At 39.8% G+C, this 24908-nt stretch overlaps 1 long non-coding RNA gene across 1 annotated transcript; it reads right to left on the bottom strand.

The window, feature by feature from the left end:
- Positions 1-372: 372 nt before the first annotated feature.
- On the bottom strand, positions 373-21258 carry LOC140702790 (uncharacterized). Its single transcript, XR_013537132.1, has 3 exons — positions 20114-21258; positions 11835-11890; positions 373-10059 (listed from the first exon to the last, which is right to left on the bottom strand). It is a non-coding gene; the product is annotated as an uncharacterized LOC140702790 (long non-coding RNA).
- Positions 21259-24908: the final 3650 nt, after the last annotated feature.

Below are 24908 nucleotides of genomic sequence, written 5' to 3'. Positions count from 1 at the left end.
ATTGATTTCCAAAGGCATAAACTGAATCACAACTCTCACAACTTTATTGGGATTGTACTGTAGGTGGAAGTAATTGGGCATTGGTGTAGATCCAGTTCAGAAGAGATAGGTGGCTATATCCTATAGAAGAATTGCCTTATGTTATCAGGGGCAGGTTTCTAGGAGTCCTGCCTAGCTTGGGGGAATCAAGTCTGGTGGCAAGGGATCCACATCGTGGCAGGACAACCAAGTGGTGCCTACATGCTACCATTTCAGGTTGACCAAAAATGCAAGTTGGGTATGGTGACACATTGGATGTCATACATGTCATCTGATCCATACCTTATACAGGGTCAAGGCTTGCAGCTGTAATCACTTACATTGTGGCCATAATTTTGCCAATTTGGAAATGCAGTGCATATCCATTCTTTGCACTAAGCCTATCCCTATCCTACTGCTTGGGATGCAACCCCTAAAAATGTTGGGCGGCTGATAGGTCCGAAAAGACAAAGAAGGGGTGTGGCTGGCCTGAAAAGAAATGTATAGGAAAACTGACATATAGGAATAGCAAGTGATACAGAGCTTTCTTTCCCCTTTATCATAACAAAATAAATCAGAGGTAGAATATTCTTCAGTAAGAAATCTGTGTTTGACAATAGGTGGCATATGTCTACATCTCCAGCAGTGCATTCAAGACTCCAATCAGGAAAGGTTAATAGCTTGTGAATTTCTTTGCAAGGCTTCTCTTGTTTAGCATGACAGGTAGAAATCTTCCCTGTTCGGACAGTTGAATAATTGGGAGATGCATTGCTTTGGGCTGCACTTTACCCTTGCCTTCCTCCGTGTCCTACCTTCCTAGCATTCTTAATGTAAACCCGATCAGGGATTGGACTTTTTGGTTTCTGTCATTCACTGTCATATTTAAATTAGCAATGGCCTTCAAAAAATTTTCTCTCCTCTCTTGATACCAGTAATGCAAACTCATAATTTGACATTATCATCAACACTCTTTGTTGGAGTTTCATCCACTGATATAGAAAACTGGCATGGGATTCAGCAATGGAAGCATAAGAAACTGGCTGGATAGCTGAGTGATTTGGGTACCTGTCTGCAGACCCAGAGGCCAAAAGTTGAATTCCCCACTGCGTATCTCAAGAGGAGAGCCAACCTGTGTAGCCTTGGGCAAGCTGCACAGCCTTAGATCACCCCCAGAACAGGGAATGGCAAACCACTTCAGAATACTCTATAACATGATGGCAGGTTGCTGTTGTTATAGAAAATAGGCTTGGGACACAGGGGTGGAAGCACAGGAAATATGAAGAAAGTATGAAATATTAACAGAAACTTATGAAACCATAATGCATATTATCTAGTGATTCTTTGTTTGAGACGTTTGTGGGGGTGATATCCAACCAACAGCCACTTAGAGGGTTGTTTGAAAACCACATCTCCAAGACAACTTGTGTTTTTTCTAACTCATCTCTAAGAGGAATGCCTGACACAACCATCTGCCATGAATTCTTGTGACCCTCATTTAACCTTTTTCTACATAACATTGGTGCATGGCCTGAGGGAGTGAACAACCCACAAAAGTTCACTGTTTGTTTGATTTTTTAATGTGGTCCAGTTAAGATTGCCAGCTCCTTCATTTGCATTGTGTGAAGTCCATGCGGCTTTCTTTTGGGGTTTTTTTGGGAAACCAATTTGGAATGAAGGTAGAATGTTTTCATTCAGTTCCAGGAGGCAGCTTTAATTATTTTTAAAAACTCACTGTTTTTATTTATTTATTATTATCTATTTAAAATATATTTACCACACCTTTCTTCTTAAGAGGACCCATTTTATGAATGTGGGATATTGTGCTTCTGTATTTACTATTAAAAAAGCAGGAAAACATTGCCAGCAGGAAAAAGGATGCCAAGTTTTACACAGCAAAGGGCAGCTTGAATGTTGACAACACCAATGGGACCAATCAAGATGGTCTACAGGATACAACAAAAGGATAAACTGAAGCTATCCTACCATGCACATATAATGAGAATGCAGAACTAAGTAAAATAAAATTGCTAGAAAAGGTGGTTGGCGCAGTAGGAGGAGAGGAAGACCTAACATGAGATATTGTTGGTTTGCAAGATCTGAGCAGAGATGCTAGTGATTTTACATTGTGGTGGTCATTAACTCATGTAGTCACCAAACATCAGAAGGGATTTGATGGCATATAGCATCTTTGGAGTATTTTACCCCCTTAGTTACCAGACCATTTTATCATGATAGGATGGGTGGAATGGTTGAGACTGTGACAGGATATAGACACCAAAGCTCTGCAAACATTGAGTAAGATGTTCCCCGTGGCTTAAAAGAGTAAGCTTCTTAAAATTTGTTTTCTATTCTTTTTAAAATATATCTTAAATATATTTACAACCAGACACACAATTCTTTTCCCAACACCAATGTCTGTTTGGCCAGAAAGGAGTTCTGAGAATCAGCTAACTAGGTGTTCTGAGAATCAGCTAACTAGGTACTGACTGATAGGGTCAAAAGCTTAGATTGCCCCAGCCCTGGAGCTGATTCCTCTTTGAAAACTTGTGTCAGGAGCCTGATGTCAGAAATTCTGATAGAATGTTTACCAAAACCACTCAGGGTTGGACAAACACAACTGCTCTGTGCTTTTGTAATGCACAAATACTTTGAATATGCCTTACAGAATTGTATGCTAGTTCTCTAGAAATACATGGCAAAACATCCCTCTTTCTGGAAGACTGTCACTGCATTGCTTACTTTAAAGCAGGGGTCTCAAACTCAATTTATCTGGAGGCCGCTAGAGGTAGAGTCTGGGTGAGGCTCGGACACATCAGATTTTCCTCAAGAAAAACTATGTTTAAAAAATTCCAATCTTCTCAAATGTCTTTATTTTTTAACATAACATAAGATGAAAAAAATAGTTGTATGGCATCACATATGAAGGACCACAACTTTATCCAGGCATCACAATTACTAAAATCTCTTGCACTTTTGAAAACTGGTACCACATACAATTGGAAGCCCAAAAAGACTGTGAAATAAACCATGCATTCTTTTATTCATCACACAGTTTTATTTTCTCAATGGCACTGGACTTCAGGATTTCCCTATCATGTTCTGAAACAACATCGGTGCTACAAGTTTTTGTTCTACTACACAGTGTGAATTATTCATTGAACTGTCCATTCACTGCCAGGCATAATGCAGTAAACAGAGCTACATGATAATTATACTTTGCAATATCCACAATAGATCAATGTAAGCAGTTTCTTTCTGCAAATCTATCCAGCCATTATATCCAGAAACCTATAATAGTATAATTTATTGTCATTGTAAGTATATACACAGTATACCCATACAACGAAATTCACATATAGCACATATAACAAAACCTATAGCAGAGACGCAGTTATTATAACATATAATGTCATTTCTGCTGTGTTGGTAGAGAAATGAGAGGATAGAATTGACAGGATCTACTCCACCCCTAACTCCTGCAAGTGCTACAGTTATGTGCTGGCCACAACAGGAAGCTACTTGCTTGTTGCCTATAGAATGCTAGAGTAGCTGGAATGCAGGGGTAGATACCTGCTTCCCTTGTAAGAGATGAATTCCCTTAGGGATAGCCAGTCAGGGCCCATGTCTGGTGGATGGCTGCTTGGGATGAAGCCAGTGGATATGTGGCAAGAGAACCTAACCCTTTCTCTCTCCCCATCTTCCTGCATCCTTTCCCTCCAGTTTCTCTCTCTCTCTCTCTCTCTCTGCCACTTCCTTCACTGTCCCCCTCTTTTTGTTCCTCCATACCTAGCCTACAGGTGGCTTAAAACTTAAAGCAGAGAGACATCTCACTCAACTCTCGTGTTGAGGCTTCCCTTCATCTTATCAATGAGCTTCTAATGTGTAGTGGGATAAGTCTTGTGAAGACATGAACTGACAACATGCAGAGAGGTCTTGAAATAAGACTCAGAGCCAAAGGTTACCATGCTGCCAGAGACCAGCTCCCTACCCTCCCTCATAGTGGGACAAACCAGTATGCTTTATCACAGTGTAAGGAGAATGAATTGTCTATCTGTTTTCAGTATTCATCTGTATAACTGGGGGAAGAATAATTTATACTTAATTTATCTCCTGATCTATATTGAAGCTTTTGGAGGTGAAGCCTGTATCACCATGTATTCTATATTGCTCCATATTCTATATTAAGTGAGCTGGAAACATCTGTCTATAGAAAGAACAGAAAGGAAAATGGCAGCTGAACCCACAGGTATTAAAAACATCATTATCGTGGGGTATTGTTTGGAAATGACAATCCTGTTTGTTCCATATTTTTGCTGAAACCCAGAATAGCTTGTACCCAAATGCATGTTAAAGTATAAAAAGCTTTATATTACTGACCAGAGGAGTAATTCTGAAATAATGTACTCCCCCTCCCATGCAAATAGGCACTGCAGTTCATTAGATTAACACATGCTGAAGTCTGAAGAGAGACCTTGCTGTTCTGCCTTCTGGCAAACATACATAATAGAAATAGCATTGGGATTCACCTCCAAAAGCACTTGCCTCTCCATATCTCTTTCTCCATCTCCAAATAAAATCACTATTTACTATGAATAAATGTTCTATTTACTTGCATAGCACTGACAAAGAAAAGAACAACTTTAAGCACTAATCTTGTTTTATCCAATATCCTGGATGAGATGAAGCCTGTTTGGTAACCAGTGCGGAACCTGGCGATAATGAGGAACCTGACGAGAACAGGAAACATCTCTATAGCCTGCACGTTCAGTCCCTATTGGACCCACCATTTCTGGTGACAGTCTAACTAAATATTCCATATATCTGCATTTTTCATACACTCTGGGGATCTGCTGACCTATCATATCTTGATAAGATGTTACTGCTGCAAAAATGAGGCGCTTCCTTTCTCTCTCTCTCCTTCTTTTCTGTGCTCCCTCATTATCTCATTCTGTTTTCATTGTAACTCCCCCCCTCACTGCTTCCTATCTTCCCTCCCACCCCTTCCCCTACACAGAAATATTATTAAATGGGAATGTTTTGTTAATTAATCTATGCTCAGGCTGCCTGGCAAAAAGATAATACCTTGTGTAAACCATGGGTGAATGGCTTCCTGCCCATCTCCTCAGCAATTCTAATTGCACATGACAACACTCAAAGAGGCTCCTGTGAATCTTTGGTGCTAACGGAGCAGAGGAGACACCAGGTTCCCATTGTTGCTCTCTGTTTGTTAACACTGATCCTGCTGAACAACCATCCCTAGGGACCATCCCATTTCCAGGAGCAATGATCTAAACATGAGTTTCTGGCGATGAGAGGAACAACTGGTCAACCATTAAACAGAACCTTCAGCACCACCATCTTTCCACTATGAAAGATTTAATGTCACACATCATCTTTTTGTAGGACCAGTCTAATGCCCCCTTGATGCCTCCATATCACTGTCATCTCATTTACAGCATTTACCACCATCTAACCCATTATACAAAGTCATTTGGGGTTCTGGATCTATTATTTGTTTGGTATTTTTTTTTTCCTTATGCTCCTAGGAAAGCTATCACAGAGGAAGTAAAATGGGGAAGAAGCATAGCCATGCTATGGCCAGGAGATGCCAAAATGAAATGTGACGCTATAGTCTTTCTTAAACTGTGATCCCAACCATACTTAGCTGCAAGACATCTCCACTGAACCCAGGTCTCTAATTACATTCTAATTAAGGTTTTAGGTTAAAGATTCAGCTGTGTACCTTTATGCTGCATGACTGTAAAACACAACACAAGCACCCATGTATAAGTAAATGTTATTTTTTACTAAAGTTCAAAACTAAATATGAACAATGGGCATGATCCAAGCAATGTTAAATCATCTTCAAGTCCAAAGGATTGCAGTGGTAGAAATGTAAGCACAACAGATTGAAATTACTAGAAGTTGAAGTCTTACAGTTTGAGTAAATCCCACCAAACAGTTTTTATGCACAGTGAAAGTTTAAACACAAATATTTAATTTAGCTACTATTTTCTCTAGTCAGACAGCTTTTTATGTGTTTGAAACATCTGTTTACTAGAACAGGGGTAGGAAATATTTCACCTTCCACAATCTTTGGACTTCAGTTCCCAGAAGCACCAGCCACATGGCCAATGATGAGGTATTGTGGGAATTGTAGTCTAAAACATCTGGAGAGCCATCCATTTCCCACCCCAAAGTAGAGCTTTTGAAAAGAGACAATCCCTTAATGAGAGGACACTGCAACCAGTTATTCTTTTTTTATGCAACCTGCAGTTTGGGGTGGATGTGATTGATGTCTTCAGCTTCTCTTCTTTTGCTCTATTGTGTAGTCAATGATTGACCATCTCTAAAAGTGGGTTTATTTGAATTTGATTCCAGGCTGCTCCCAGCAAAGCTTGATTTTTTGTTGTTGTAATTTATTGCACCACTGGGTTTTTAACACAGTATTAATCCTACAGAAACCATTCTCTGTGCCTTGGGTGATGAACTCTACCAAATAAAACCACAGTAGGAAATAATAAAAGCAAATATTTCAGGACCAGCCACTTGCTCAAGAAGTGCTAATTCAAACTTTTCCATATGTGTCAGCAAATACTTTTTTATATCCAGAAGAGAACCTAAACCATTTTCTTTGCCTGATCTTTAAAAAGTTACTAAATATGAACTTTTATTTGTAATGAACCAGGCTGACTGCTTTGAAGGGTCACAAAGGAAGACAAAAGTAACCTTTTCTATATCACATAAAGGGTTAGTTTCCATATTGCTTCGTATAGTAGAATGGGAGTTTTTAAAAAATCATGGTAGTCATGCACTTGTTAAATACATAGCAGCAAATCCAGATTTCCTTCTTCTTTGAGATTCAGCTTGCAAGTTCTCTTAGAAGCTGTTCAAAAGGACCGAGAATACGGAAGCAGGCCTGCTGTTCCCATGGGACACAGAAAAAAAAGGGAACATCCCTTGTCTGTTTGGTTGAGGATAGGACCTGCTTAAGCGACTGGCTTATTGCCCAGTTTTCTTGGAACTAGCAGTTGAACAGCAGGGTTGCCAACATGATGCACAATAACAAGCTCCAATCTACATAACACCTGGCCTATACAAACCGGGTCATTATGAATTTGATCCAAGCTGTCATTCACATTGCTTTGTTATTGTCACGTTGGCTTGCACTACTCATCCATAAAAGAGAACTGTCTCTTGGCATTTCTAGTCATCACTTCCAGGTGCCATCCTCCTTTTACTTGAGCACCATGCAGGAGGATTTGTGAGATCCAATTGAACAACAGGAGCAGGAATGAAAAGAAGCAGCATCTGAATGCAAGATAAAGCTGGAGAATAACTGGAGATAATCTGGGGTTGCAAATGCCCCTGATCTCACGGCCTGCACATGGTTAGCTATTCTTCTCAGTTTAATTGACAGTATGCATCATGGCGTTCTGATCTTCTAAATACTTTTGATGAACTTTGGAAGGGGACGTGTACCTTAAGACTCAATCCAAATGCATCTATTAAAAACAGCAGTAATGTGTCCTGGTAATCACAGGAAATTAGATAAGGTCCTTACATATAAATAATGGAATGAATTGCCTTTCTTAAAAGTAAAGCTGTAGTTCTCATCTGGAAAATTCTCCCCTCAGCAGCATGCTAGGTCTCAACACCATTCCCTTTTAGTTGTTTATTGAAAATGGATTTTTCCCCTCTCCCTGGCATTCCTCTAGCTACACAAATATGTAGTGTTGTAAATTGCTTCAGAAATGTGTTCAAATGAGGTGGCATCACCACTATCCTCAAGTGAAGACCAATGTATAAGTAGGGAACATCCTGACTAACCCCACCCTCGGTATCCATATGTACCACCTGTACAGGTGAAGGAACTTGAAACATATAGATGTATGTGGGCAAGTTTCATCTCTGTACACACATTAATGGAGGCCAGGGGGTGCAGTTAATTGACCTATGCAACATCAGATATAGAGTTGGTCAGAGCACCCCTGCTCCCTGACTCTATGGCTGGTTTATGCATGAGGATAACATACAAATTGTGCTAAAGCACCAATAAGAGTATGGAAGGGCTGTAAATGGTTAGTCAAGGACCTTCTGAATCCATGGATATACTTTTCGCCATCCTGTGGCCACTTATAAACACAATAACTATTTCACATGGATCCTTTTCCTATAGAACCTCACTGGGCTTTCCTGACTAATTTACCTTTATCATCTTCATTCTTAACTGTTAGAGCAGTATGACAAAGGAACCAATTACTTTAGGAGGTGGTGAGCACTCCAATGCTAGAGACATTCAAGAGAATATTGGCCCATCATCTGTCAGATCTGCTTTGACTGGGATTCCTGCACTGAAGAGGGGGTGGGACTCAATGGCCTTATAGGCCCCTTCCAACTCAATTACTGTGTGATTCTATGATCCCACAGCCTTTAAATTGCATATCTATGGTGTATAAAACTGATTTATTTACTTATTTATTTCTTTTTTAAAAGAGGTGACATTGTGTGACTAGTCAGTTGTTCAGTTCTTGATCATGGATGCTTTTTATCTACGAATAGTTAAAATTTCTCTGCACTGTGGATTTTGAGGTATCAGTGTTACCTAACTAAACTGTCATTCTTATGTATGTGTTTCTTCCTTAGGAAAACATAGATAATTTGAAGCTGTAGCTAAATAATTCAATAATTTGTGTTGCAATCTTATAGTCTATTGGATGGCATCCCAAGGTCCAAAGGAAATATCAAAACCGCCCCTCTGGGAGTGAATTCTGATATCAGATTCTCCTCCATCTGCCCCACATAGAGACCCTTGGGCCCTAGCTCTTTAACACATGAGCTCCATCAGCAAAGAGAGGAAGAGGCAGTTCAGTCCCTGGTTCTGAAGAAAGTCCAAAGTCCTTCTAGCCCCAGTCACACACACCCCCAAAAAACACAGAAAGCTTTATATAAGCCTTGGAACCATTGTGAAGAATGTTCCATCCATTGCAAACAGTGTAAGAAAAAATGTTTTTAAAAGGAAGACAGAGGAACAATAGGGAATACTGCTTTTTTGTTTTGTTTTGTTTTGTTTATTTCTATCCTACTCAATATGGTATGGTTTAGGACATGTTGGGTGTTATTGTATTGGAGTACTATGAATTCAGTGACTGGTCTGCCCTCTGTTAAAAGCACATGTAGAACATCTCTGTCAGGATCATTTAAGATATTTTTAATTTCTAAAGAAACTCTGCTTTTCTTTTATGTTGGCTGCATAAATGCTTCATTCATCACTGAAAACTGAATTGTATCTACACTTGATTTTAAAGAATATCTGTGACCTTGCAAGAACTGAAGTAGTCACTAAAGTTGGCTCAAAGGTTACTGCTGAGAGTTGTCTTTTCCCCCCTTTCTTTTATTTCTTTGTTTTGTTTTGATATATTTGATGGCAGACATTGACAAGCATAGCAGAAACCTGCATCAGCTTATGGGGAATAATTTCACCACTTATATTTCAGGAGCCATTCAGGTTGGAAATTACTGCCTTCACTGTTCTTTGGCTATCAGGGAAGTTTAATCAGTTGAACTGTCTCATCTCTTTGTTTTTGTTTTGTTTTGTTGTAATCTATGACTTTGCATGTAGCCTCAGTCCTCTTCACTTGCAACCTGTTCCTATGTTCTGATTATTTATGAAATGAATGGTTTTGGTAGCAGCTGAAGCCTCCTGCGCTGGGTTTTAATGCTGGCTTAGGTAACTGGATTTTAGTTTCCACCCAGAAAGCAAGCATGTCCATAGTGAACATGCATGTGCTGCAAGTATGGGGAGACAGTAGAGCACAGTTTGCTGTCCTCTGAAGATGCTGGCCACAGAGACTGGTGAAACGTTAGGAAAAATCACCTTCAGAACATGGCCAAGAAGCCCGAAAAACCCACAACAACCATTAGATCCCGGCCGTGAAAGCCTTCGCGAATACATTCAGACAGTAGATACTTCAGCTTGTGCTTGTTAACTCATCCATGAAGTTCCTTCCTTCCAGTCTTGTTCTTGACATTTCCATTTTCCTTTCGGTTGGGCAATTCAAGAAAGACTAAGTAAATGATGGGAAAATAATTGTGGAGAACAACTGGATTTTTAGCAAGGAGCACCCTGTCCTGCTTTACTCAACACAATAACTGCAGAACTTGCTTCTTAACTGCAAACAAAGTTGTTCTTTTATTGCTGGCTGGTAGAGCACACAATTGAAACAGAAATGGAAGATGAGGTGGGGGCAGAGGCTGGAGCCTAGCCGACAATAAAGAATTGTATTATATAACTCTTCAAGGTCATGTAATTATACAAGTTAGTAAAGGATGACTTAGATAATCAGGATTATTGTGATCATAGAGAATACATCCTTAGTCACTGGAAGTCTTGAGTGAGCAGATTTTGGGGGCCTTTTCCAGATGATGCTATTTTGTGCCTTACTCACTGAATGTTTTAGACAGCTCTATTCTTAGATCGCTCCTTTTATTTAAACAAGCTGCCTTTTAAAAAATGGAGCCTGTCATTGTCTGACATGTCACAAATTAAACTAACAATTTTCTGAAAGAAAATCTTGATGGGAGAACACCTTGGGGAATATTGCAGCCATTTGCCCCCCCCCCCAATCTGGCTATAGATCTGAGGTCAATCAATTGGGGTCAGAGGCTTAGTTACCTAGAAGCAAATAACCAATAGCCAACTCTATAATCAGACAATCAGAAATTTTCTCTTCTGCTATGAATTCCATACAAACTGTGGAAAAAGTATACGGTTGCTGTAAAGCGCTGAATAGTAACTTACATATCCATGAAAGAAAACATCATGTTTAAATTGTGATTGTAGCCCTACAATATTATAGAAAACTATTATTTATTCAGTAATGTGAAGACCATTATATGGAGTGCCCTTCTCCCCACCTCCTGTGTCCATTAGTGCTGTGTCAGCCACATCAAACAATAGCTGAAGATAAGAATGGGGCATCACTCAGAAACCTATTCGGGGCTTTGGAGAGCCTTTTTTTTGTTTGTTCATTTGTTTGTTTTGCCATTGTTAAAAATATGTCTTTGCATGCTGGAGGGAGGAACTCGGAATTTCCAAAGGGGGGAACAACCAAAGGGAAATATACTCTCAGACAGCAATGGATTGCTAAAAGGTGTGTGTGTGGGGGGGGGGAGGGAGGATTGGCTTGATATATTATGATACATTGTGATGACTGGATCTTTATCATGCAACTCTGAAATGACTTTTTTGGTATTAAAGCTGTGATATCCTAAAGCAAATGTGGGAAATCTGTAGCTCTGTTGGGCTACACTTTCCATTATTGTTGACTATCAGCTATGCTGGCTGGATCAACTGAGAAATGGAGTCTCAGCGGCTTCTGGAGTTACCACAACTTTCCCATCCCTATCCTACAGCATGCTTACTTGGAAATTAATTGCAAGTTAACATGCTTTAGCTTATGCTGATATATGTACCCAATTCTGTCCAGCTTTTGTGTGGATGGCTTTAGAGTGTCAGCCAGAGTACTTTTTCAGGGACAAATCCCAGACTAAGCAACACGCTGCTCTGGGAGGCTATGCTGATCATCTCTCTGATGTCCTTTTGCCAGCACACAATAACTGTTCTGTTTAGGAAGGTCTTCAGCAACTGGCTGACTACTATGGGCTAGCAACCTAGGACTAGAGCTTTTCACAATGTGCTACACTTTTCTATTGTTGACTGCAATTATTATTTTAAATAGTTTTTAAACATTGTTTTAAACTACAGTTTGTGTTAATGTGGAAGAGGATATTTTTTCAGTACTTACATACAGTACTGAAATCCTGTTCTCATAAGTTCCTTTAACCTGTTCTTGATGTCATTAGCCTTGCTCTGCAGAATGTACACAAACAGGATTTTAGCTACAATATATATATTGTCAGATTGTAACATTGATTCAAAATTGTAATGTAAGCTACCTTGTCTCTCTGTTTCTGAGAGAAAGGCAGTATGCAAATGAAACCAAATGAAACCAGGAAAGACCATGTCAATTGAGAGCTGCATTCCATACACAGAACTTCCCACACCTGGAAATGGTTGGTGTGGGGTAATTAGTTTTCAATCTGCTCTCCTTTCCAGTTTGAAAATTTGTGGAGAGGAACTGTGACCCTCAAAAACCACATGGAGATGGTAAACGAACCTGCACAGAGAAGAGGGCATGAGAAACATAAATTTAAAAAGCATTTATAAAGAAATTAAAATAAAATATTCCCTTGAGCAAGCAACCTGTACTTGATATCAGTCCTTCCACTGACATTCACCCACTGTCTTGCAGAAGTGGTGTCACTCTGGATTCCAACTGAATTTATTTTGGTTGAAATATAATTTTAAGTGATTGCAGCTGTTCATCTTTCTAAACAGTTTTCTTCTGTTCAGCTGACAAAATGTCAATTTTGCTTGACGTTTTGTCAGCTGAACACTTCAAACACTTCTTCCATTGAAGGTACTGCAATGGTGACACAATTTGAAGTTTGCTGAATGTGGGGTGGAAAGAAGATGTACTAGTTTAGATTTAGCTATAGAGAAGTGACAACCCTCGGAGATTTCTGTGTGAGACAGTCTTACAGAAGTTTGTACAGTAATCCCTTCAGAATGCAGCATTTATCAGCTACCACATAGCTGTTAAGCACTAGGTTCCAAGAGAATTAGCACTTTCTCTCTGCTCCTCTTCCACAGATGGAAAAAAAAGATGGCCCATAGAAAGAACATTAGAGCATAATCTTTTTGTTTTCTTGTTTCGTAGACACGTCTGCTGGGAAATGCAGCTAATCTGGATTTACGAGGGGGTGCTGGTAAGTATTGAGCCTTACTCAGAAAAAAAATGAACTAGGAAGCTATAAATTGCAGGGTGTATTGGCCAATTTGTCTGTATTCAATGGAGCAAACACCAGCTACCTATGATTATAACTTATCTTTCATGTTCAGGTCCAAAATGAATATAGCAGCACCTCCAGAAAAGTTCAATGTGGAAGAACATAGGACCATAATCCAGTTCCTGTTTCTTCAAGACAAAGGTGCAAAGCAGATCCATGATGAAATGTCACAAAGTATGGGTGGCAGTGGCCCTTCATATGCAACAGTTAAACGTTGGGTTGTCAATTTTAAAACTGGCCATTTCAGTGTTGAAAGTGAGAAACCCCGTGGAAGGCCTGTTTCTGTCTCTGTGCCTGCAAATGTGGAAGCCATCCATGACATGATCAAGGAGGACCGCTGAATATCAGCCAAAAGTATTGCTATATATCTGAGAATATCACATGAGATGTCATTATCCACAATGACTTGGAAACGAGAAAGCTAGCAGCAAAGTGGATCCCCAAAATTTTGACAACCGAATAAAGGAGGAAACAGTGGCTGTTGGTGGTCATTGGTGGCTGTTTTGGAACATTTTGCACGAAATGAGTCAGATTTCCTGGGCAAACTGGTAACTGGTGATGACACATGGATCTACTGTTATGATCCCGAGGCAAAGGAACAGTCTAATGAATGGAGGCACAGTGGTTCCCCCAGGCCAAAGAAGTTCCGAGTGCAAAGGTTCGTGCAGAAGCAAATGGCAACAGTTTTTTGGGATAAGAAGGGAGTTCTGCTGGTGGACTACCTTCAACAGGGTTCAACCATCAATGCAAAATATTTGTTGTTGTTGTTTAGTCATTTAGTCGTGTCCGACTCTTCGTGACAAAATATTACTGTGCCTTATTGATGACGTTGAGGCAAAACATCAAGGGAAAATGTCAAAGAAAACTCTCCAAAAGTGCTATCCTGTTGCATGACAACACCTTGTCACATATTGCAGGTGAAACAATTGCAAAACTGACGTCCTTAGGCTTCCAAGTAATGCCCCATCCACCCTATTCTCCCAATGTGGCTCCTTCTGACTATTATCTGTTCCCCAAACTCAAAAAACATCTAAAGGGACAATGATTTGGGAGTGTTCTGGAGACAACTAATGCTGCAGATGAGTGGTTACACCAACAGTCGGAAGAATTTTATTTGCAGGGACTTAAGAAGGTGCAGGACAAATGTTGTAAGTGCGTTGACTTCCTGGGGGAACATGTAGAATAGTGTGGCAGTTACAGCTTCCTAGCTATTTTTTTTCTGGGAAAGGCTCAATACTTCTCAGCACCACCTCGTACAATACTCCTGATCTGTAAACACAAAGAAAGAGTAATTTTTCACACACAATGCAGTCTCTCCTACAGCAAAATGTGCATAAAAGCGGTTTTCCTCTTCCCCAACTTGTTAAATAGTCTTTTTTAAAGAAATGGACTCTCATGACATTGTTCACGAAATAGTATTCAGAGAGGTGGTTGTGGGCTCATTCCAAAGGATCAAGTTTACATGCTTTGGGTGTGCCTATATCCATGCTGTTCCTTGAATTTAGGGGTACTCAATAAGGAAGAGTGCTTTTTGTCAGCTTAGAGCAGTGCACTGGCTTTGGCACAACGAAGAAAGGGTTAGCCTGGCAATAACAATATGTGCCCTTTCAAGTTCTAGAGTTTGTTATTGTCCATTGTTTAGTGTAGTAAGTTGCATTAGAGTAGGCTCATTAGTAGGAACTTGGTGGGTCAACTTCTCTAAATTCCATTGATTCAAATGTCCTCACCCAACTTCCAACTTATGATGCTAAGCAACAGGATTTCAGCTAAAAAAAAAGTCATTGAAAAATGCTTATCAATTTACTGAGGCTGGTTGAAGGGAACATATCTTGCCAGTATTGAAAGAACTAGACAGACTCTTGGTCCATGTCTCAAAACAATTATAAGTGGTGGTGCCTAGCATTTAAAACCCTATGCAGTTTAGAACCCAGAAATGTCTGCTTCTGTTTCAGTCTGTTTATACATTAAGAATTAAGTTTAACTGACTCCTGACTGCTAAGTTTATTCTGAGTTGAGGATTTTTCTAAAAGCTGAAATCTAATTTTACCAGGTCATATCTTTCTTTGCAGTCACTTGCATTCTCACAGAAGTCCAAAAGATTTCCCATTGAGGAAGTCACACTGATTCTGCCTCAACAAGCCTTTTTCTTCTCTGTATTCCATATTCAACCCCTAACAATGCTCTGCATTAATTCAGTGCTTGCTTGATACCTTCAGTAATCTCTCCCACACATACCATCCATACAGTCATCCTTAGAACTTCATTTTGTGTCACCTCTGTTTGACAGAATATGATCTATACATATTTACTTCAAATGAAGTCCCAATAAACTCTGTGGGGCCTAATTCAAGGTTAAGGCTATAGAGAACTGTGGCTGTAGTTCTTTAGACATTCTGACACAAAAATAAAAGAAAGGCTCTAGTATGAATCTTTGCCTAACCTCTTCTAGGTTAGGCGAAGTAATTTGCCTAACTTCAGAAAGTAATTTATTTATTTATTTATTTATTTATTTATTTATTTATTTATTTATCTATCTATCTATCTATCTATCTATCTATCTATCTATCTATCTATCTATCTATCTATCTATCTATCTATCTATCTATCTATCTATCTATCTATCTATCTATCTATTTATTTATTTAATTTATACCCCGCCTATCTGGCCCACCGGACCACTCTAGGCGGCTCCCCCCAGTCCTTCTAATCTGATCTTTGTTATCTGCCCAATTTCTTGTTTCTTTTATTTAGATAACTAGATTCATGTATATTATTAGCTTGTTGGTCTGCTTCCCTCAATTCTTCTAGACTGCTAACCAGAGTTGGTTACAGGAAGACCCACATTTCCATTTTACAACAGCTTCACTGTCTCCTGGTCTGTTTCTGGCTACAATTAAAAGTGCTTATTTTGACCTATAAAGCCCTAAACAGTTTATCTGAAAGATCATAGTTTCTCATATGAGTCTACCTAGTTTTAAAAAATCTTTAGGTGAGACCTTTCTCTCAGTCCTATCATCCTCATAGGTATAGCTGATGAGGTCACAAGAGAGGGTCTTTTTGGTGACTCTTTCTGGTCTGTGGAACTCCCTGCCAAGGGAGACCAGTTTGTTCCCTCTCTGCTGTCCTTCCTTTGGCACACAAAGACTTTCACCTTCATGCAGTCCTTCACTTTGTAAATGGGTGTCATGGAAGATGTTTTAATGAGAGTTTTTGAAATCTTTTACCTTTTCAAATTCATTAGTTTATGTATGTGATATGTTCCATTGTTTTTTAAATACTTTAATTTAATGGTGTTCTGTCAAATTACTTCTGACTTATGGCATCTCTAATAGAGTTTTTAAAGTATGTAAGACGTTTAAGGAAAAGTTTATCATAGCTACCTCTGAGTAAGCTTCCACAACTCAGCAGGGATTTGAATCCAGGTCTCTTGAGTCCCTAGTTCTATACATAGCCAATTAAATTACACTGGCTTTCATTTTGTATTTTTAGCCATTTCAATATTTGTTTTCCAACTATTTTATAGTGGATGTCTTTACTAGGAGAAATATGGAATGCAAATAAATTGAATGAATGGTGGAATGACTGACCCCAGACTGCTCTGACTCCCAAAAGATAAAAATGCATCTTGGATCCTGAATGGAGAGTGGGTAGTTTTCATGGGGGCAGATCCAGTCTGGAAACCTTTATTTCCTCTTACAGGGCAGGTTTTGTGGGCACATTTCACTCTGCAGAAAGAGCAGTAGTCCCCACATGTCAGTAAGGCTGTCATAGTGTAGTTTGAAGCAAGTGAAGTAACACATGTTGCTACATAAAGAAGATTGTAAGACAATTGAGATACCAGGCTGAACCCCTCTTCATTGTCCTTCTGCAAGCAAAGACCTTTCTCTTCAGGCAGGCTTTCCTTTTTGACTGGCCGTCTGAGAGGTTTTTAACTAGATTGTTGTGCCTTGTTGTTTTTAAAATGTGTTTTTAGTATGGATTTTATTCACCTCCAAGAATGTCTGCAGCTGGTTGGCCACCACGCTCTTGATCTGCTTTCCCTTGAATGGCATGTTAAGGAGAGGATGAAAACTGTTTAAATTGCCAATAATCAAACTGGGCTTTTAAAGAGTGGACTGGATCACTGTCTCCCTCAAAAAGGGGAGCATGTATCTTTCCTGCAAGGAGAAGTTCAGGATCCCCTTGCTATCTCTGTTTCTAAAAGTAACTGTATTTAACAATGAGCATCAAATTAAAAGAACTGGTCATAACCCTACCAGTTCAGCATAATTCAGTAAAAGGCAAAAATTTTCATCAGATACACAGGCACTTTCAAAGGGGGGGGGATATATTTAGATTAGAAGGTCTGCAGGCGGAGGTAGTGGTGGAAAGTGATCCCCTACCTCCTGTAATGGGAAGGCATTACCAATGGGGGAAGAATCTCCAATGATTCAGTAAGAACAACTGACTAAGGTGTATGGGCTGGGGACTACCGGTGTAATATCCTTGGTAACTGCATTGACCACTCTGAGGTCTTAGACCAGGGAGTACCGTCCTTCTTTCTTTGGCACCCCCATGATGGGTGTATTAAACTCAGATTTACATGAGACAATAAGTTTCACTTCCAAAAGTGAGGCTAGGACTTTGTGTAAGCTCTTTCTAGTCTCAAACGTCACTGGGTATTGTTTAACATGGACTGGGCCAGTTCCTGGTTTCAGGGTGACTTCTACTGGTGTTGCACGTTTTGCTTGCCCTGTGGTCCCACTTGCCTATATCTATGGGAAGACTTGATCCACTACCTCACACAGGGTTTTTGACCTGCTACATTGTGGGGTCCAGGGCTTTTCAATGTAAAGATAAAATGGGCTGCCATGGGGTTGCCAAACTGCACTTTGCATCTATCCATTGTGAATTCTAATTTAGCTCCCAACTTTGTTAAGAGGTCCCTGCCCAGAAGACTCACTGGGCACTCATCTATGCATAAAAATTGGTGGTCTATGCATTTTCCATTTACTTTCAGCTCCATAGGAGAGAGAACTGGGACCTGGATAGTACCACCAAAGGTATTAATGATCTCAATTCAATGGTTGTTGTGGGTTTTTCGGGCTCTTTGGCCGTGTTCTGACTTCAGAACACGGCCAAAGAGCCCGAAAAACCCACAACAACCATTAGATCCCGACTGTGAAAGCCTTCGCGAATACATTGATCCCAGTTCAGTCTGTGTTTGGACAAAGGTGCACAGATTGGAATCCAGTTTGCCCTGTGTCCTTTTGGAGATATCCTACTCAATCAATGTCCATTCTGGTATTTGTGTACTACCAGGTCTCTGGGGGTGGGGGGTGGGGAATAACCCATAACAAATATTTCAATGGGGAACTGCAAATCGCTATAACATTATAATAGCTAGACATTACACAGAATTATTTTCAACTTCCAACCCAAAGAAGACCAAAACAATACACATGAACCAACCAACCAACCAACCAACCAACCAACCAACCAACCAGCCAACCAGCCAACCAACCAACCAACCAACCAACCAACCAACCAACCAACCAACCAACCAACCAACCAACCAACCAACCAACCAACCAACCAACCAACCAACCAACCAACCAACCAACCAACCAACCAACCAACCAACGACAACCCAGGTGACTGATAGTATTAATTTTGGCAGTGACAATATTGGATCAACAGAGAAAGAGAAGATAGAGTGAGGTGTTGAGACAGATCATAACATCCAGAAGTGAAGTTCTAATAGAAGCACTCAAAACTTGAAACCTCCATACACCCAGTCCTACTAGTGTGAAAAGTTATGAATTCTTAACAGAAAAATAAATATAAATAAATAAATGGATGAGAACACAAGATCTAGGCTATTATTATATATGCCACATCAACAAAAGTATTTCAGTTTGCACACAGCTAAGCTGAATGTCATGAATGATTGTTGCACAAGAATACATCCAGACAGGTCATCCTGCTCAGAAATCTTCTCTAGCACTGCAAATGTTGGAGTGTGCAAGAAAGGTCTTGGGTTTCATAGGCAGATGAAGATTTTAATTTACCATGGGCAACAGCTCAGTGTATTCCTTATAAGGTACTGATTTTTTTTGTTTCCTCTTTTCCTGCTTTTAATTGTATTGCACCTTTTTTATTTTAACATTTTAAACCACATAAATGCTAGATTTAACATGAAGAATCTCGGGGGAATTGCCTCTCTGCTCCATGAGTTCCAGCGGTCTCTTTGCTTCATATTTTGGTCAGCAAGGAAATGCATAAATAGTGCCAATACAGTTACTATTACAGCATTTGGCTGTCAAAGTCAAATGTATGACACTTGAGCAATGACCTCAGGCACTATAAAACTTTATAAAATTCTTTTGAACTTTGAGTCTGTGGTGGTCCATCACAGCTGACATTTTTCCCTGAAAGAGTACATTTCAGTGTGAGATCTTATCAACCATATTTGGTTTATTTGGGCATTAAGGTATATGTTGTTTAATTGTTGAAATGGTCCATCACTCTTCAGTGGATGAGAATAAGTCATTGTTTCACTCACGGTGAAATAAGCCTCGCCTTAAACTCTACTGTCATATTCATCCTACTTTTCCCAAATATAGAGATTGCATCAAGTAGGTAGGATCAGGAAGCCTTGTTTATAAGCTTTTTTCATTGAATTGCTTCTATGTTTCATATGCATAAAAATAAAATTAAAAAACAATGTTGAAAACACAAAACCTGGAAGTTACAGGCACTAACCTTCAGTTATATAATCTTCCAGTCATGCAGTTTGTGAAAAATTGCAGGTTTAAATTCTTAAACAAATCCATTCTTGAAACATGTGAAAAGTAGCAGGTTTGATTATCATTCAGAACTCTTACGACTATGGATAATAGCAAACAGAAATGCATTTAAAATATATAAAACAAAGGTTTTAGGCAAAATTTAAGTCAGAAAAAAGATATTTCAATGATAATCTCCTATCTATAAAAGTTAAGAGTTGAAAACATAAATCATGTTTGAACTTAAAAATACAGGAGCTCAAGCCTTAAAAAGGGATAATAAAAAAGCAGACAACACATATCTAAAATAAATCATAACTTTGAAAAGCAAAAAGCATTATAATTATTTTTATATTATTATAATTAGCCTTTGCTTATTTACACACAGGAAAATATTAAGTTCTCTAACTGCTCACCCAAGCCATTGCTGTTATGAATCAATAGAGGGAAATCCATTAGATGTCTCTTGATCTTGCCTGTGTGTATCTTCCCTGCTTCTGGTAATGAAGTCTGCTGCTGCTTGCTGTCTCACATCTGAGTGTGTTTTTAAACTGCCTGAATATCCTGGTTCATTCAGGTAAACATGAAAGTAACCACACATTCAGCTGACAGCTTATGTGGCAGCTAAAATGGAAATTCCAATAGACCTCTCTCATAGTGCAGAGAATGTTGATAAGCTTGCTTTGTGTATGAGAAAGACACAAGGATACAGGATTTTTTCTAAGAGCTTTGCCCTGGTAGAAAGCCATGCACTTTTTCTGAGTTCTGACAGGGTTGCAAGACGGTAATGAATTACAGTATACTCTGCCAGTCTTGTGGAGCCAATAGCCTTTTACATGTATTCTGCTTAAATAATGAAACTAGCTGCTTGCCCTGAAGTAACTTCTAATAAGGCATTCAGAACACTGCTGTCCAAACCACCATTTTATAATCACCTTTCACACTTCCATGGTTACAGTCAACACTGTATTCAAACAAAATATCAAGCTTTGACATAACTGAATATGGCACATGCCCCTAATGTAAAGATTGTGTTGTCAAGTCATGTCCAACTCATGATAATCGTAATAGTACCCTGTTTCCCGGAAAATAAGACCTAACCTGAAAATAAGCCCTAGTATGATTTTTCAGGATGCTCGTAATATAAGCCCTACCCCAAAATTGTTGTTGTCATTTAGCCGTGTCTGACTCTTTGTGACCCCATGGACCAGAGCAGGCCAGGCCTTCCTGTCTTCCACTGCCTCCTGGAGTTGGGTCAAATTAATGTTGGTAGCTTCAATGACACTGTCCAACCATCTCATCCTCTGCCATCCTCGTCTCCTCTTGCCTTCACACTTTCCCAACATCAGGGAGTCTTCTCTTCTCATGAGATGACCAAAGTATTGGAGCACTCAGGGTTGATTTCCTTCAAAATGAATAGGTTTTTTCTCCTTGCAGTCCAGGGGACTCTCAAGAGTCTCCTCCAAAACCACAATTCAAAAGCATCAGTTCTTCAGTGGTCAGACCTCTTTATGGTCCAGCTTTCACTTCCATACATCGCAACTGGAAAGACCATAGCTTTGACTATTCGGACTTTTGTTGGCAAGGTGATGTCTCTGCTTTTTAAGATGCTGTCTAGGTTTGTCATCACTTACCTCCCAAGAAGCAGGCATCTTTTAATTTCGTGGCTGTTGTCACCATCTGCAGTGATCAGGGAGCCCAAGAAAGTAAAATCTGTCACTGCCTCCATATCTTCCCCTTCTATTTGCCAGGAGGTGACAGGACCAGTGGCCACGATCTTAGTTTTTTTGATATTGAGCTTCAGACCATTTTTGGTGCTCTCATCTTTCACCCTCATTAAGAGGTTCTTTAATTCCTCCTCACTTTCTGCCATCAGAATGGTGTCATCTCCATATCGGAGGCTGTTGATATTTCTTCCGGCAATCTAAATTCCGGCTTGGGATTCATCCAGTCCAGCTTTTCACACGATGTATTCTGCATATGTTAAATAAACAGGGGGACAATATACAGCCTTGTCATACTCCTTTCCCAATTTTGAACCAATCAGTTGTTCCATATCCAATGTTGCTTCCTGGCCCACATATAGATTTCTCAGGAGATGGATAAGAAATGGTCCACACAGTCAAAGTCTTTTGCATAGTCAATGAAGCAGAAGTAGATGTTTTTCTGGAACTCTCTAGCTTTCTCTATAATCCAGCACATGTTAGCAATTTGGTCTCCAGTTCCTCTGCCCCTTCGAAATCCAGCTTGTACTTCTGGGAGTTCTCGGTCCAAATAGTGCTGAAGCCTACCTTGGAGGATATTGAGCATAACATTGTTAGCATGTGAAATGGGTGCAACTGTACGGTAGTTGGAGCATTCTTTGGCACTGCCCTTCTTTGGGACTGGGATGTAGACTGATCTTTTTCCAATCCTCTGGCCACTGTTGAGTTTTCCAGACTTGCTGGCATATTGAGTGCAGCACCTTAACAGCGTCATATTTTAAGATTTTAAATAGTTTCACTGGAATGCCATCACCTCCACTAGCCTTCTTGTTAGACAAGCTTTCTAAGGCCCACTTGACTTCACTCTCCAGGATGTCTGACTCAAGGTCAGCAACCACACTATCTGGGTTGTCCGGGACATCCAGATCTTTCTGGTATAATTTCTCTGTATATTCTTGCTACCTCTTCTTGATGTCTTCTGCTTCTGTAAGGTCCCTACCATTTTTGTCCTTTATCATGTCAATCTTTGCACAAAATGTTCCTCTAATATTTCCAATTTTCTTGAACAAATCTCTGGTTTTTCCCTTTCTATTATTTTCCTCTATTTCTTTGCATTGTTCATTTAAGAAGGCCCTCTTGTCTCTCCTTGCTATTCTTTGGAAGTCTGCATTCAATTTTCTGTAACTTTCCTTATCTCCCTTGCATTTTGTTTCCCTTCTCTTCTCTGCTATTTGTAAGGCCTCGTGGACAGCCACTTTGCTTTCTTGCATTTCCTTTTTTTGGGGGTGGTTTTTGTTGCTGCCTCCTGTAAAATGTTACGAGCCTCTATCTATAGTTCTTTGGGCACTCTGTCCACCAAATCGAGTTCCTTAAATTTATTCTTCACTTCCATTGTGTATTCATAAGGGATGTGCTTTAAATTATACCTGATTAGCCCAGTGGTTCTTCCTACTTTCTTCAGTTTAAGCTTGAATTTTGCTATGAGAAGCTGATGATGAGAGCCACAATCAGCCCCAGGTCTTGTTTTTGCTGACTGTATAGAGCTTCTCCATCTTTGCCTGCAGAGAATATAGTCAATCTGATTACGATATTGCCAATCTGCTGATTTCCATGTGTAGAGTCACCTATTGTGTTGTTGGAAAAGAGTATTTGTGATAACCAGCTTGTTCTCTTGACAATATTCTATTAGCCTTTGCCCTGCTTTGTTTTGAACTCCAAGGCCAAACTCTCTTGTTGTTCCTTTTATCTCTTGACTCCCTACTTTAGCATTCCAATCCCCTAGAATGAGAATATCTTCCTTTAGTGTCAGTTCTAGAAGGTGTTGTTGGTCTTCATAGAATTGGTCAATTTCAGCCTCTTCAGCATCGGTAGTTGGTGCATAAACCTGGATTACTGTGATGTTGAAAGGTCTGCCTTGGATTCATATTGAAATCATTCTCTCATTTTTGAGATTGTATCCCAGTACAGCTTTTCCCAGTCTTTTGTTGACTTTGAGGACTACTCCATTCCTTCTGCGGGATCCTTGTCCACAATAGTAGATATGATAATCATCTGAACTGAATTTGCCAAGGTTCATAGATCTTACATTCCAGGTTCCTATGCAGTATTTTTCTTTGCAGCATCGGATTTTCCTTTCACTTCCAGGCACATCCGCTGCTGAGCATCCTTTCGGCTTTGGCCGAACAACTTCATTAGCTCTGGAGTTACTTGTCCTTGTCCTCTGGTCTTCCTCAGTAACATGTTGGACGCCTTCTGACCTGAGGGGCTCATCTTCCAGCGTCATATCTTTTAGCCTTTTGTTTCTGTTCATGGGGGTTTCTTGGCAATGATACTGGAGTGGCTTGCCATTTCCTGCTCCAGGTGGATCGCGTTTAGTCAGAACTCTTCACGATGACATGCCCGTCTTGCACGGCATAGCCCATAGCTTCTCTGAATTACTCAAGCCCCTTTACCACGACAGGGCATCAATCCGTGAATGGGCTGCCTAAAAATAAGCCGCAGTTAAGTGAAACCCCACCCTCCACCATTGTGCAGCAACCAGAAGAAGATGACTTGACTATTGAATAAATGTAGATTGTTGTACATGAAAAAAATAAAATAAAATGCCCCTGAAAATAAGTCCTAATGCATTTTTTGAGCAAAAATTAATATAAGACCTTGTCTTATTTTCGGGGAAACACCATCATCTCCCTCTCTCAAACGCACACAAATACACACACACGTTTCTGAGGTTGGGCAGGGGTTTGAACTCAGATCTCCTAAGTTGAACACTCTAACCACTACATACCAGCGTCTCTCACTGTAATGATACCGATTAGATATCTAGTCAGAGATAACAGCTAGAAGTACTTCACCATGGCCTTCTCAATGGGTAAAAGTTGGAATGAATGACACTTCCTAGTCTCAAGTACCAATTGCAGGAATATGCCTACAACTGGTGTTAGGAATCAGCTTCAGATGTATTTCATCTGCCCTATTGTGGAAAAGCACAGATTTAGTGACACTCCCCAGCTTTTCCTCTCCTCCTTTACTATCCTTTTCTTTGGGCCTACAACTACATAACTTGGGATTTCAGAGGATGTGTTTACACTCATGATGTCAGGAGTACTAGTTTCTTCAATAAAGAATGGGCTAAAATATAATTGTTAGGCCAACTATTCAGCCTAGGTCAATAGGAGAGTGCATAATTTACACACAGACAGTCTTTGAGTTCAATCCCAGCTTGTTCTGCTGGAAACTTCAGTGAATCAGGGATGTAAAAGTTCTTTTTCTGAGACCAGGAAAATCTGCAGACACATAGATCAGATAATACAGGACTGGATGGCCGATTGTAAGACTGACCTCTAAAAATTACTAGATGAGGCATATAACAACATGAAATTAATACTGACATTTGGGGAGGTAGGGGACATTGTACATGTTCCAGGGCTACATCAAGCTTGGCTTGATTTTGGTGAAAAGATCTTTGAGTGCTTATGGCTTTTGTATAACAAGTCTATTTGCAAAC

This window comes from Pogona vitticeps, chromosome 1 (assembly GCF_051106095.1).
Source record: "Pogona vitticeps strain Pit_001003342236 chromosome 1, PviZW2.1, whole genome shotgun sequence".
Taxonomy (NCBI): Eukaryota; Metazoa; Chordata; class Lepidosauria; order Squamata; family Agamidae; genus Pogona; species Pogona vitticeps.
Note: the sequence above shows the minus strand (reverse complement) of the source record. Positions and strands in the feature narration are given on the sequence as shown.